The sequence below is a fragment of the Macaca thibetana genome, chromosome 8 (assembly GCF_024542745.1).
Source record: "Macaca thibetana thibetana isolate TM-01 chromosome 8, ASM2454274v1, whole genome shotgun sequence".
Lineage (NCBI taxonomy): Eukaryota > Metazoa > Chordata > Mammalia > Primates > Cercopithecidae > Macaca > Macaca thibetana.
In genome coordinates this window covers 88,503,831-88,517,562 of record NC_065585.1, presented here as the reverse complement: position 1 = coordinate 88,517,562, position 13,732 = coordinate 88,503,831, and the positions used below count along the sequence as shown (strand labels likewise).

Genomic DNA, 13,732 nt, shown 5'->3' with positions numbered 1-13,732 from the left:
CTGAGGCCCTGCTCCAAACTCTAGCAAGGCAACCTTATTAATAGACCGTCACAGAATGAAGCATTCTGGGTGCCAAATACGGCCAAGGCAGCACCAAGAGGCAACCTAAAAAGAAAAGAAGAGTTAGTTTTAAATTCCAAAAGTCAGGCCAATCTGGTTAATGGCATATGTACTAAACTGCTTTTAATTCATTATCATTTATTCACATTCTTTGCACTTTATTGAAAAATGTATCTTAAATCCTGTTAAAAACATATAGTACATGGAAAAATGAAAAGTACACAAATTAATATCCCTAGATTTATGTATTTTCCCCTGAATCACAGTTATCTAGATTACTCACATTTTTATTTTGATAAATTATTTCAAGTTTACTGTCATTTCTCAAAACTGCTGCTTACTTTCTTTATTTATGTTCTAAACACACCCATTATCTTCTCTACAACACAGTTTTCAGAAAAACCTTTTGTGGTGTCTATCTTGTCCTTAACAATCGCTATGGGAGAAATCTTGCCCCATGAGTGCTTTCCTCAGTCTGAGACCAGGCCATCTGTCCACAGAGAAGGGTGCAAGCCACTGAGCGCCCTCAGGCAGAGGCAGAATAAGGAGCCAGGGATAATTTCTGAGCTCTTGAATTAGTCTTTATGATGTGATTATTGCTTGTTTTCAATTAAATTCCCAGGTCATGTCCATCCTCAACGACATACAAAGAAAATGCAAAATGTATTCTGAAGTATTCAATGTTTTGGGTTATCTTCAGCATCCGTCTGTTGGTGCAGGTTACGAAGACCAATCTCTAGGGATATTAACTAGGAGAGAAAAGGAAGCCACAAGTTCTATGCAGAAAATCACCTGCTTCATTTCCCTACACCAGAGGGTCAAGGCTCAATTATACATGGTTACCACTCTACTAAGACGAATATGTGACACTGATGGAATAAACATTACCAACACCTATTATGTATGGTACCAATCTGAATTACTATGGGTACAGACAGACATGATTCCTGTTCTGTAGGAGCAGACAAGTTAGTTGTGGCTGGAGAATATATACGTTTTGTCGTGCAGAAGCTCTTTAGTTTAATTAGATCCCATCTGTCAATTATGGCTTTTGTTGCCATTGCTTTTGGTGTTTTAGTCATGAAGTCTTTGCTCATGCCTGTGTCCTGAATGGTATTGCCTAGGTTTTCTTCTAGGGTTTTTATGGTTTTAGGTCTTACATTTAAGTCTTAGATCCGTCTTGAGTTAATTTTTGCATAAGGTGTAAGGAAAGGTCTAGTTTCAGTTTTCTGCATATGGCTAGCCAGTTTTCCCAACACCATTTATTAAATAGGGAATCCTTTCCCCATTGCTTGTTTTTGTCAGGTTTGTCAAAGACTGAACAGACAACCTATAGAACAGGAGAAAGTTTTTGCAATCTATCCATCTGACAAAGGGCTAATATTCAGAACTACAAGGAACTTAAACAAATTTACAAGAAAAAAAAACCCAATCAAAAAGTGGGCGAAGGATATGAACAGTCACTTCTCAAAAGAAGACATTTATGTGGCCAACAAACATATGACAAAAAGCTCATCATCACTGGTCATTAGAGAAATGCAAATCAAAACCACAATGAGATACCATCTCACACCAGTTAGAATGGCAATCATCAAAAAATCAAGAAACAGCAGATGCTGGAGAGGAGGTGGTGAAATAGGAATGCTTTTACACTGTTGGTGAGAGTGTACATTAGTTCAACCATTGTGGAAGACAGTGTGGCGATTTCTCAAGGATCTAGAACCAGAAATACCATTTGACCCAGCAATCCCATTACTGGGTATACACCCAAAGGATTAGAAATCATGCTACTATAAAGGCACATGCATACATTATGTTTATTGCGGTACTGTTCACAATAGCAAAGACTTGGAACCAACCCAAATGCCCATCAGTGATAGACTGGATAACAAAAATGTGGCACATATACACCATGGAATACCATGCTGCCATAAAAAAGGATGAGTTCATGTCCTTTGCAGAGACATGGATGAAGCTGGAAACCATCATTCTCAGCAAACTACCACAAGAACAGAAAACAAAATACCACATGTTCTCACTCATAAGTGGGAGTTGAACAATGAGAACACATAGACACAGGGAGGGGAACATCACACACCGGGGCCTGTCGGGGCGGGGGGTGGGGGGTAGTGGAGGGACAGCATTAGGAGAAATACCTAATGTAGATGACGGGTTGATAGGTGCAGCAAACCACCATGGCACGTGTATACCTATTGTAACAAACCTGCACGTTCTGCACATGTATCCCACAGAACTTAAAGTATGTATGTAAAAAAAGAATATATACCTCTTGTCAAGTTAAGAAATATAAATGTTAAATAAAATCTGCCATAAGGTGGTATTGGAGTGACAAATCAACATTTAAAAACAATATTATATGGTATAAAAAAGTACCACAGAAGGTCAGAAAAGGAAACCAGTACTATGGATATTTGGTAATTTTTGCCTTAAAAAATGTACAATTAAGAAAGACAAAGGAAAAAAGTGTGTGTGTGGCTGTAGGGGTGGGCATGACTGCAAAAAAGAAGTCAGGGATTAGAACCATAGATTATTAGATTCTAAGATGACCTTCTGGCTACCATGCAGCATAGTTTATACATGCTGTACAGATTCAGGTGAGAAAAGTGCCCAATGGGCTGGACTGTTCACACTCATGTACTCATTATGAGATGTTTGGCAACTGTAAAACACCAAATGGATCGAAAGCACTGAGAACAGCAAATGCTTTGGGGAGGTAGGATGGGAGAGAGAGGAAAGGCAGTGCTTGTTTGAATGAGACACAGAAGATATGTGTTGGAGTTATCCAAAGCAGACATGAAAACCAGCAAAAATAAGATTTACTAGAAGAAAGTCTACTTATGTGCCCAATAGTATTAACAAAAAGAGATATGAGGAAGAAAGACAATGATAGTTGTACAGCCAACTCTTACAGAGACAGACTCAAGCCAATTTACTGGTTAACTGCTGATGGAGCCGAAAGATCACCTCTATGAGGCAAAATCAGGTAATTTAAGGGGAGAAAGAGCAGAGATAGAACTTTAAGGAGAAGGAAGGAAAGTGTGGTGGAAACCACAAAAATATAAAAATGCTAAGAGCTACAGGACCGGCCCATAGGTTCACCACTTAGGCATGAGGATGCCAAACTACAGCAAGAGAAGTGGGGCGGGAGGGAGTGAGAGAATGGGCGGAGGGAGAATGAGAACGTGTAAGTAAGGATAGCTCATTGGGTGACAAGGAAATGACATCCAACAAGAGGATGTTTTCTTTCTAGGAGTTTTGCATCTAAAGAGAAAAATAAAATAGGGGGTAGCTAAGGGGGAACTCAAGATCCCAGAGGGAGAGACAAGAGAATGCTTCCATGCTAGGGATAAAGATACAGGGAAGAAAGTAGGGCATTCCTGGAAGAATCAGGGTAGAACGGGATCTAGAGAAGAGGGAGAAGATTTTGCCCTGGATAAGAAAAGGGGCTTCTTTATCAAACTAGACTTAGGAGGGAGGTATGTTCATCCTGCTAATTTTTTTGGTAGCAAAGGCAAGAAATGCATGGAGTTTGCTCACCTTGGACAGTGCTGAGTAGAAGGGTCCTATGTCTGGGAAGAATGAGAAAGGAGAATGGCACTTGGCTAGCGGAAAATACTTGCCTTTGAGAGAAGCAGAGGAGTGTCCAGGGTATCCTTGAGGTTTTTACAAAAACAAACAAACAAAACTTGCAATAAAGGATTAAATTGCTTAGTTATTGCTGATGGGAGTGTAAATTGTTGAAACCTTTCTGGAATATATTGTGCAACTATGTAATCAAAGCCATTTAAAAGTTAATATATGTTGACCTGATAATTCATTTAGAAAAATTTAAGCAAAAATAAAAATATTTTAAGTTTAAAGATGCTCAAAGTATATTTTAAGATTAAAAATTGATAATGTCAAATAAAAGAGGTGAAGTGTGATATGCATGTGATAGAACAGCTATGCAGCCATTAAAAACCATGCAGTTAAAGAATATTAAATCCCATGGGAAAGAGCAATTAAAGAATACTAAGTTACGTGGGGAAAGTTATAATGTTAAAATTGTAAAAAGCAGGACACACAGTAAGTATATACACTATGATACCAATTTTTTAAAACTATGCACTTAAAACTTGCTCTCCCTCTCCCAATACTGTTAAATGTACCTAGGTAAATTACAAACAGAAGATTAGGAAGACATAAGCTTTACACTTTTCTACATTATACGAATGTCTTTATAATCTTTACAATGTCTTTACAATCTTTACATGTCTTTATAATCAGAAAAAATTATTTCACCAAAAATATTTTTTTTAAACAAATGCTGCTGGAAAAGTTTGGTATCTACACATCAAGAAAATGAACTTGGTATCACATCTCACATCGTATAGAAAAATTAACTCTAAATGGATCATGAACCTAAATGTAAAGCCTAAAACTATAAAACTTCTGGAAGAAAACAAAAAAATCTCTGTGGCATTCATTTAGTCAAAAAGTCCTTGGTCACACCACCAAAAGCACAACCCATAAAATAAACACACTGATAAATCAGATTTCATCAAAATTTAAAACTTCCCCTCAAAAGGCAATGTTAAGAGAATAAAAAGGACAAGCCACTAGAAGATTAGAACAACATCTCTGCAAAGCATTTACTTCATAAATTACTTGTATCCAGAATATATAAAGAACTTCCAAAACTCAACAATAAAAAAACTCAATTAACAAATGAGCAAAAGATCTAATCAGATATTTCACCAATGAAAATATATGAATAGTAAAGGAGCACACGAAAAGATCATTGATCATTAGGGAAATGCAAATTAATACCACAGTGAGATAATGCTATCTACCCATTAGAATGACCAAAATTAAAAACACTGGACAGTATCAAGTGCTGCTGAGAATGTGAAGCAAACAGAATTCCTATCTACCATGGACAGGAAGGTAAAAATGGTACAATTGTTTTAAAAAGCAGTTTGGCAATTTATTTAAAAGTTGAACACGTGTCTACCATATGACACAGTCATTTCACATCTAGCTATTTACCAAGAGATCTGAAAACATAAGCCTTTACAAAGCCTTCTTCATGAATAGCCATAGTAGCTTTGTTTATAATAGTCAAAACTAGATGCAACCCTAAGGTCTATCCTTGTGTGAATGGATAAAATCAAGTTTTAGCCGGGCACGGTAGCTCACGTCTGTAATCCCAGCACTCTGGGAGGCCAAGGTGAGTGGATCACTTGAGGTCAGGAGTTCGAGACCAGCCTGGGCAACATGGTGAAACACCATCTCTACTGAAAATACAAAAATTAGCTAGCCAGGCGCAGTAGCTCATATCTGTAATCCCAGCACTCTGGGAGGCCAAGGTGAGTGGATCACTTGAGGTCAGGAGTTCAAGACCAGCCTGGGCAACATGGTGAAACCCCATCTCTACTGAAAATACAAAAATTAGCTGGGTATAGTGGCATGTACCTGTAATCCCAGCTACTCGGGAGGCTGAGGCACGAGAATTGATTGAACCCAGGAGAGGCTTGAACCCGGGAGTCGGAGGTTGCAGTGAGCTGAGATCATGCCATTGTACTCCAGTCTGGGTGACAGAGTGAGATTCTGTCTCAAAAAACAAACAAACAAAAACAAAAAAACCCCAAAACAAAACAAAAAAACAAGTTGTAGTATATTCCTATAATGGGCTACTAATCAGCAGCAAAAAGGAATAAGCTATTGATACACACAGTAACGTGGATGAACCTCAAAATAAGTAGGCTGAATGAAAGAACTTGGGCAAAACAAAGAGTACATACTATATGATTGCATCTATACAAATGTCTAGGAAATGCAAGCTTATCCATAGGGACAGGAAGCAGATCAGTGGTTGTCTGGGGACAGGAGGTAGGATAGTGAGGGATCCATCACAAAAGGGCATGAGCAAACTTTTAGGAATGACGGATATGCTCACCATGTTGATAATGGTGATGGTTTCAGGGATGTATGCATATATATGTGAAAACTGCAAGCACATTTTACTTGTGGGCATTCTGTACAATATCAATTATACCCCCCCAAACTATTAAAAAACAACAAAATGGCAGAGTTTTCATATTACAAAAAACAAAATGAGGATGAGAAACTCATTATCATATAAATTTACAGAAGTAATGAAAATAAAACTTTCTGCAAACTGATAAACTAAAATCCTTTAAGGGTAATGACTCAAAATGACTAAAATCTCTCCTTCCCATTCAGAGGGAGGAAAAAAAGAGGAAAGAATATTGGCTTAAATGTGAGTTGCATTCAGTTCTTACTAGAAAAGGATATATATCTAGGCAGGTTTTAGAGCCACATTCTCAGCTGTCAAACTTGGAGGAAGCCAGTTCAGTTCACCTGTTGCGTTATGGGCTGGTGTATCACACTACATGATTTAAAGGCTCCAAGAATACATCTAACTGGAACTGAGACCCATGGATGATAAATAGTTCTGGGATACGTTCCACTTATCAAATACCAAAGGAAGTACCCACTGAAGTGTTTCAATTCAGCCTCTGCATAGACTTTAAAAAAAATGTTCACTAGCAGTTGCTTTAAAAGAAATAAGTGCCATGCTAATTGATAGGCCTGCCTTTGATTAACTCAATAAAACAGATGAAGTAATACAGAAGCCAAGATAACAAAAGAACAAGTATCAGCCAGGCATGGGCAGGTACTCCAGGTAGAGGGAGTCACAAACTGTTCTGTGGGTCTAGGTAACTTCAGGAGATTCACTGTTTTTGGGGCTAAGAGCAAGAGAGGCAGACTGGAGCTCTGCAGGAGACAAGAAGGGTGAAGGAGCCATGTATGTGTCATGTCACCAGGGGCTTAAACTTTAAAAATTATTTGTATAATTTATAAATTACCTTAAGTGTAGATGCCTATACAACTTGCTTCCCCAACTCCTACACCCAATGCCATTGTTAGATTCTTCAGAAAGCAACCAATCTTTATGTGCCTTCATTGCTCTCCGAAACAATTAAGTGGCCATTCTCCTTTCAGTTTCTAATTAGGTTATTTTATTTATATTTATTTATTTTTTTGAGATGGGATCTCACTCAGTCATCCAGGCTGGAGTGCAGTGGCGCAATCTTGGCTCACTGCAACCTCCGCCCCCTGGGCTCAAGTGATCCTCCTACCTCAGCCTCCTGAGTAGGTAGGACCACAGGTGCATGTCACCACGCCCAGCTAATTTTTTGTATTTTTGGTAGAGACGGGGTTTTGCCATGTTGCCCAGGCTGGTCTTGAACTCTTGACCTCAAGCGATCTGCCAGCCCTGGCCTCCTAAAGTTAGGATTATAGGTGTGAGCCACCGCGCCCAGCTGGTTAGCATTTAAAAAAAAAAAAAAAAAAGGTGACCTTCCTAAATTACTATTATTACATTATTTTTGAGACTGAGTATCGCTCTTGTTGCCCAGCCTGGAGTGCAATGGTGCGATCTTAGCTCATTGCAACCTCCGCCTCCCAGATTCAAGCGATTCTCCTGCCTCAGCCTCCTGAGTAGCTGGGATTACAGGCATGCACTACCATGCCTGGTTAATTTTGTATTTTTAGTAGAGATGGGGTTTCTCTATATTCGTCAGGCTGGTCTCGAACTCCTGACCTCAGGTAAGCCATCGGCCTCAGCCTCCCAAAGTGTTGGGATTACAGGCATAAGACACTGTGCCTGGCCTGACCTTCCTAAATTATAAACTCACTTAAGGCTTTGCAGTGTTTGCTGACAGTTAACAAAATGGGGTTCAAACCCATCAATGCAAAGTCCCAGGCTCCTCTTTCTTGAAGCTTCAGCACCAGGATCTGGGGTGGCCCCTACACTGCATGATGACACACTCCTCGGTTTTTCCCCATTCCCCTGGTCTCCTTCCCTACTGCGATACAGAAATGTGTTACAGAGAGAAGATCTTTCCATCATCTCAGGCAGTATAGTTCTGGAAATCACCTTTGCAATGCTACTTTAAAACTCTGACTTGGAGAGGGCCCTAAAACATGAATCCTTGCCCTGATTCAGAGCCTAAAGCAGTGCAGGGGAATAGTAGCAGAGAGGCAAAGGCAAGAATCAGAACTACATTTGAATCCTGTCTGACCTTCACTATCTGTGTAACTACTTTCAATGATGTATTTGGTCTCTCTTCAGCATTTTTCTCTGTAGGATGCGAAAAAATACTTACCTTGCAGTAGTGTGTGAATTAAAGTGGGGTACGCAAAGTCTCTAGCATAGTTCTGAGGGCTCAAAATGCAAAGTTATTGTATTCAGAGTGTTACTCAGAGGTAAGTGCTGCCCTGGCCTGATGTGGATTTAAAAAATAAGGTTTGTTTTTATTTTTGTTTTTTTGGGCACAGGCTCTTATACAGAATCACAGTCAATGGAATCTTTGAAGGACAAACAATAGGAATACTTCCTGAGAAGAAGGCTCATATATAAATGAGATTCGTATTAAAAGTGTTATTTGGTGAAGTAGCATACTTCTAATCTTCTCATCTCTGTGGCATAGGCGAGGTGTACCTTAAATTTTATGGTGGCCATGGTCATACATAAACCCAAATCACAGCTAAAATAAAACTGATCCATGGGAAGCCAGCAGTCATTCTGCATGTTCAATTGAAAAGTAACTTGGGTAATACATAATTACTGACTATTCAGCAATGGACTGACCCCTGTTTATGGCTTAACTTTGGTTGGTAACAGATGATAATGCACATATGAAAACATTATAATTGCTAAAAATCAGAGAAAATAGCTACATGTCATAAAAAAATCTACTCGACTGAAGTACATAGGAGCCACGATTCCATACTGTGAGTTCTACAACACAGGATGCCTCTTTCACATAGCCTTTCAAATTAATCCCCTTCTCTTGTCCTCCTGAAATGAAGGGAAGGTTTGGTAAGAGGTTGTGTGGAACCGAATCCCATCTTTCAGAGTCATTCGGTATGCGGGGAAGATGGAGGGAGGGGACAGGGAACTGATACTGGAAAAAAAAATGAATACTCAACTAAGATTCATACCACAAAGAAGGCTGCTCTAACAGATAGTAACTTCTTGGTCTTAAAACAAGCAATGTGTGGTAGTTGATGCTTCTAAATTATTACATGTGTATTCTTTTTACACTCTTGTTTACCCCTTGAAGAAGAACTGTTTCTAAACACTAGACGCAACTTTAAGTAAACTTACATTAGGTCAACTTTATCACTCACCATTAGCACTGACACCATGTATGTGAAATTTGTCTATAGGCACCTTTTACAATGTTGGACTTGTTTGCTTTCTTTTGCTTTAAAACACTTTACTGGCATTGATCATAAAGGAATGAATGATACCAAGACCTGAATATGTACTTTCTCATGTATTTACCTGTGTAACATTAGACATGATTTTTTACCTTTGACTTCCATATCTTTAACTGTAAGAAGAACACAGTCGATTCTTGATTAACTGGGTAACTGGGAAGAGGGGAGAAGGTCACCAATAATCATGGCTAAAACAAAATTAGTCACTGTGATTCACTGACCAGTGGTCCCTTTGCTTGTTGAAATGAAACGTGTGTAGATAATATAAAACTATGGATCGATCCATGCTGGGGGAAAGGGGAAAAGATGACTCCAGAAGTAACAAAAAGCAGCAAGGAAACTCTTGGTTCTATCTCCAGTATCTTCCACTGGGTCCCAGTGAAGGCCACAAAATGTAAGTTCCATCAGAACAGGATCCTGCCTTTTACTGCCCATTTCTGTATGTCTAGTACCTAGAACAGTGGATGCACACAGGTGACACTCAAGTATGTGCTGAATGAATAAAAGGAAGACGGGTGGAAGGGCAGGAAGAGAGCTTTCCATGCTGTTGGCCAAATGAACCCACAGAAGAAAACAGTTGTCCAATCTATTTGCTCACCTCTGTAAGTAACTGGGAATTGACAGAATGCTTTAAATTTGAAAATTCTCTTGGATTTCCCTTGAGTCTCCTGCAATCAAGAAGACATTGTTCTCTTTCCTGACTTGGCCCACCCTCTACAGACACCAGGACGCTGCAGTCACTGTTGCCATCTTGTGGTCATGTCCAGAAAGTTCGTCTTCCCCAACAGACCAGTACAGTCCCCCTATCTGTAGAGAGCTCTGGGAAAGGGCTATAAGAACAAACTTACAGATAAATAAATCCTTATCATTTAATTTAGCTATCAAGGTATCATGGTGAACACAAAGATTAATCAGTCACCAGTTCTACCATCAAGGAGCTTGCAGTCTAGTAGGGGAGGTATCCCAAAAGGATACTCATAATTTATAATTATTGATAATACAAAACAGAAGGTAGAAGATGCCACAAGGTAAGTATAGATTAGGTACAGTGGGAATTCACAGAAAGAAAAGATCTTTCCAAGCTTTGGAGATGGGAATTTGGGAAGAAAGAGCCAACTGAACCCAGATTCGGGGGAGGTGAGATGTGGACCTAGACAGGTGAGGCTGGAGAGGTGGGGAGTGTGTCCCAGTCCGGGGAGAAGAAAAGCGCAGACCAGGGTAGAAGTGCTTATTCCTCCTGTGACTGGAGCTGATGGTGTCTTAAGGAAAGCAGTGGGAAGGGAGGTTCCAGAAAGGCAAGGCTGGAGCCTACTGGAGGCTGAGAGCCACTGCTTTAGCAAGTGTAACTGGAGATGGAAGGGCTGTGGGACAGGTCACTCAGCCAGTGGTGTGAAAGCAATCTTGCCTGATGACTGCAAGTCAAGTGGACTAGCTCACGGCCTTGGGTAAATGACTTATCTTTCTTCAGTTTCAGTTTCCTCAGCTATAAAGTGAGATAATGAAGCCCTACAGAGTTGTTGTGAGGAATAAATGATACTGCATGTAAGGCACAAAACACAGTGAGTGGCACACCAGTAAAGGTTTTGAAGAGCAGGGTAAGGACTAGGAGGAAGATGGCATATGGCAGAGACCATGGCACCGCAAGGTGTGGAAAGGGGCATGGAGAGGGGGAAAGGAGGGACTACTTGGAGAATGGACAGAGTGGGGAAGCCAGCAAACAGGTCGAAGGTATGCCACTGAGTAGCAGGGAAAGCCAGGATGCTCTAGGGTCACAGAAGCCAAGGGAAGAGAATGTTGCAGGGAGGCAGAGCCAAGATAAGGACTAAACCCTACTTCCTCCTGGTTGTGTGACATGCAGGTTTTTAGTAATCTTGAAAAGAACTATTATACTTTGGGGAACCAGAATGGAAGCCTGGTGTGGAGGAATGAGTGCTGCATGAGGAACCTGGGGCACTAAGTCCACATCCCTCTTTGGAGAAATGCTATCAGCTGAAGGGGAAGGTACAGAGAGGAGCGTGAGCTGTCACTGTTTTATTTTTTAAAATATGGCAGAGATTTGTCATGTTTAAATGCTGACAGGAAGGATCAGATGGAGAAGGAAAGGCAAAGAAAGGATAATGCATTGGAGGGGATGGGACCCAGGGCACAAGAAGAGATAGAGAAGGACAGGGTATGTGCAGATGCTAAACCAAAGACCATCAAGGCACAGGGGGAGGACACAGACAGTAATTAATTTTGCTTCATAGAGTAGGTGACACATGAGCAGTTTTCAAGGATGAGTAGGTATTGGTTCAGTGAACTAAAGGGGTAAGAACATTCCATCAGAGGAAATGGCATGTGCAAGGGCAGGCATGTGAAATGTGGCTTGACATGCTGGAGGAACGTGGGAGCCCGGCACTACGGAATTTAAAGGGAATGGGGGGATGTTCCCATGACAGGGCTGGAGAGTGACTGAGGAGGGCCAAACGACCATAGGCCCTGGACTCATGCCATCATTGCAGGCCTGCTTTACACACGCTGCTTCTGGATCACCCAGTAATGTCACTGTCCTGAGTCATCTGGAAAAGGCAAGAGGAGAGGATTCTCCCAGGGCTGGGAGCAGGAAGGTGAAGTAGAGAGCAGTGGAGAAGCAGAACATTCTAGAGCACTAGCAGGAGCCAGCGGTGGCAGCAGAGAGCACATGAGACCTGAGCTAGCGAGAAGGAGGTATATACCAAATTTGTCCATAGGCACCTTTCACAATGCTGGACTTGTTTGCTTTCTTTTGCTTTAAAACACTTTACTGGCATTGATCATAAAGGAATGAATGATACCAAGACCTGAGTATGTACTTTCTCATGTATTTACCTATGTAACATTAGACATGATTTTTTACCTTTCTTTAACTGTAGCATAAATTGTAGTAGCAGAAACAAAGTCAGCAGGAGCAAGGAAGGATATAGAAGCAGAGGACGCGAGCCTGTGGTCAGCAAGGGCCACTTTAGGGTTCAAATTCACAGGGGTGGGGTGTTCCAGACAATGATGCAGCTTTACAAGCATTATGCAAATGTGAGGTATTTTTAGTATGCACTGTAATTGCAGAGCACTTCGATGATGACTTTTGGAGTTCTAATACTTTAGATTCTCAACTGACATTGCTCAGATAGGTAATAACTAACGGTACCAAAAAAGGTGCCAATTTCAATCCTTTTTTTTTTAAAAAGGCAACTTGTTGGGTAATGTGAATAATTATTCTCTTAAATTATCTGCTTTACAAATTCCAATATAATTCAGAGTTTGGCACGTGTTCTTCTCCCTACCTTAACAGAACCTATGGTATTAACATAGGGTGATCTTTCATTTATCTGGCAACATCAACGATCTAAAACACAGGAAAAAAAAAAAACCTAGAAAGGAGGAACACAGGAACACAGGTTCTGAACAGCCAAAGTAGATACTACAAATCTACACATATCAAGCACTTCATATTGAGGCATGTACTCACTCAGTGCCAATCTTGTAGGCAAAACCATAACAAGTTGGGGTTAACTGGGCTTTTTGGTACAGGGAAGATAAGCAGCCCCAGGTATCAAAGGGAAATGCAATGACGGCAGGTAGGTGACTGCTAAGAACAGAAAACACGAAGGACAAATTAAAACAAAGGAAATCAACAAGTGTAGAGGGAGGGAAGGTTGCTCTAAGTGGCTGTGGCCCATGGTAGGGAAAGTGAAGGAAATGGGCACTCCTGTGTACTACCAGCGACAGTAACTGGAAGTCTTCCCTGGAGGTCAAACTTGCTATGCAATTGCCAAGCCAATGAAAAATGGGCACTTATCTTTTTGCCCACTCATTTTACACCTAAGCATTTAACTTAAGAAATAACCTGAGACACCCATAAAGATTCATGCATGACGTCATTCATTACTGCATTATTTAAAGACTGGACTGGAAACTACCTATTCGCCAACAACTAGGGAAGGCTAAATAAACTGTGGTCATTCATTCTCAAGTGGTCTAGCTTTTGAGGAATACACAGAAGTAAATATAAGTACGCGGGAAACAATCTTTATACAATATTAGGTTTTTAAAAAGTAAGATACAAAACAAAGATCCCAATTCCATTTTTTAAAGTATTACACAGTTTTAAAGAACATTTCAGAAGGAAATATCTGTTAGTATTTAATGCATTTTTTAAAACGATGGGAATGCTAATTCTACACCATAATACTATAGCTATGATAAATAGCTATATTTACTATATTGGTAGCAACGTTATCATGATTGCTTATGGCACTTAATTCAATATGTATTTCTTCCACATTCAATCTTTCCAACTTTCCTTTTTAAGAGACTAGAATGTGTTTGGAGGCAAAAAGCA

At 40.2% G+C, this 13,732-nt stretch overlaps 3 protein-coding genes across 8 annotated transcripts in view; 1 reads left to right on the top strand and 2 right to left on the bottom strand.

Moving 5' to 3' along the window:
• RPS20 (ribosomal protein S20) overlaps positions 1-13,732 on the bottom strand; it is a 549,922-nt gene that overhangs the window by 111,675 nt on the left and 424,515 nt on the right. The window lies entirely within an intron of this gene.
• Positions 1-13,732, top strand: part of CHCHD7 (coiled-coil-helix-coiled-coil-helix domain containing 7) — a 1,019,570-nt gene that overhangs the window by 979,633 nt on the left and 26,205 nt on the right. The gene's annotated exons all lie outside the window — the stretch shown is intronic.
• PLAG1 (PLAG1 zinc finger) overlaps positions 1-13,732 on the bottom strand; it is a 45,616-nt gene that overhangs the window by 13,227 nt on the left and 18,657 nt on the right. The window contains exon 2 of one of the 2 annotated variants that reach the window (XM_050802351.1): positions 1-105. The exons of the other annotated variant lie outside the window; for it this stretch is intronic. The gene's annotated coding sequence lies outside the window, so the exon portion shown is untranslated. The remainder of the gene's footprint in view (positions 106-13,732) is intronic. 2 annotated transcript variants of the gene reach the window in all.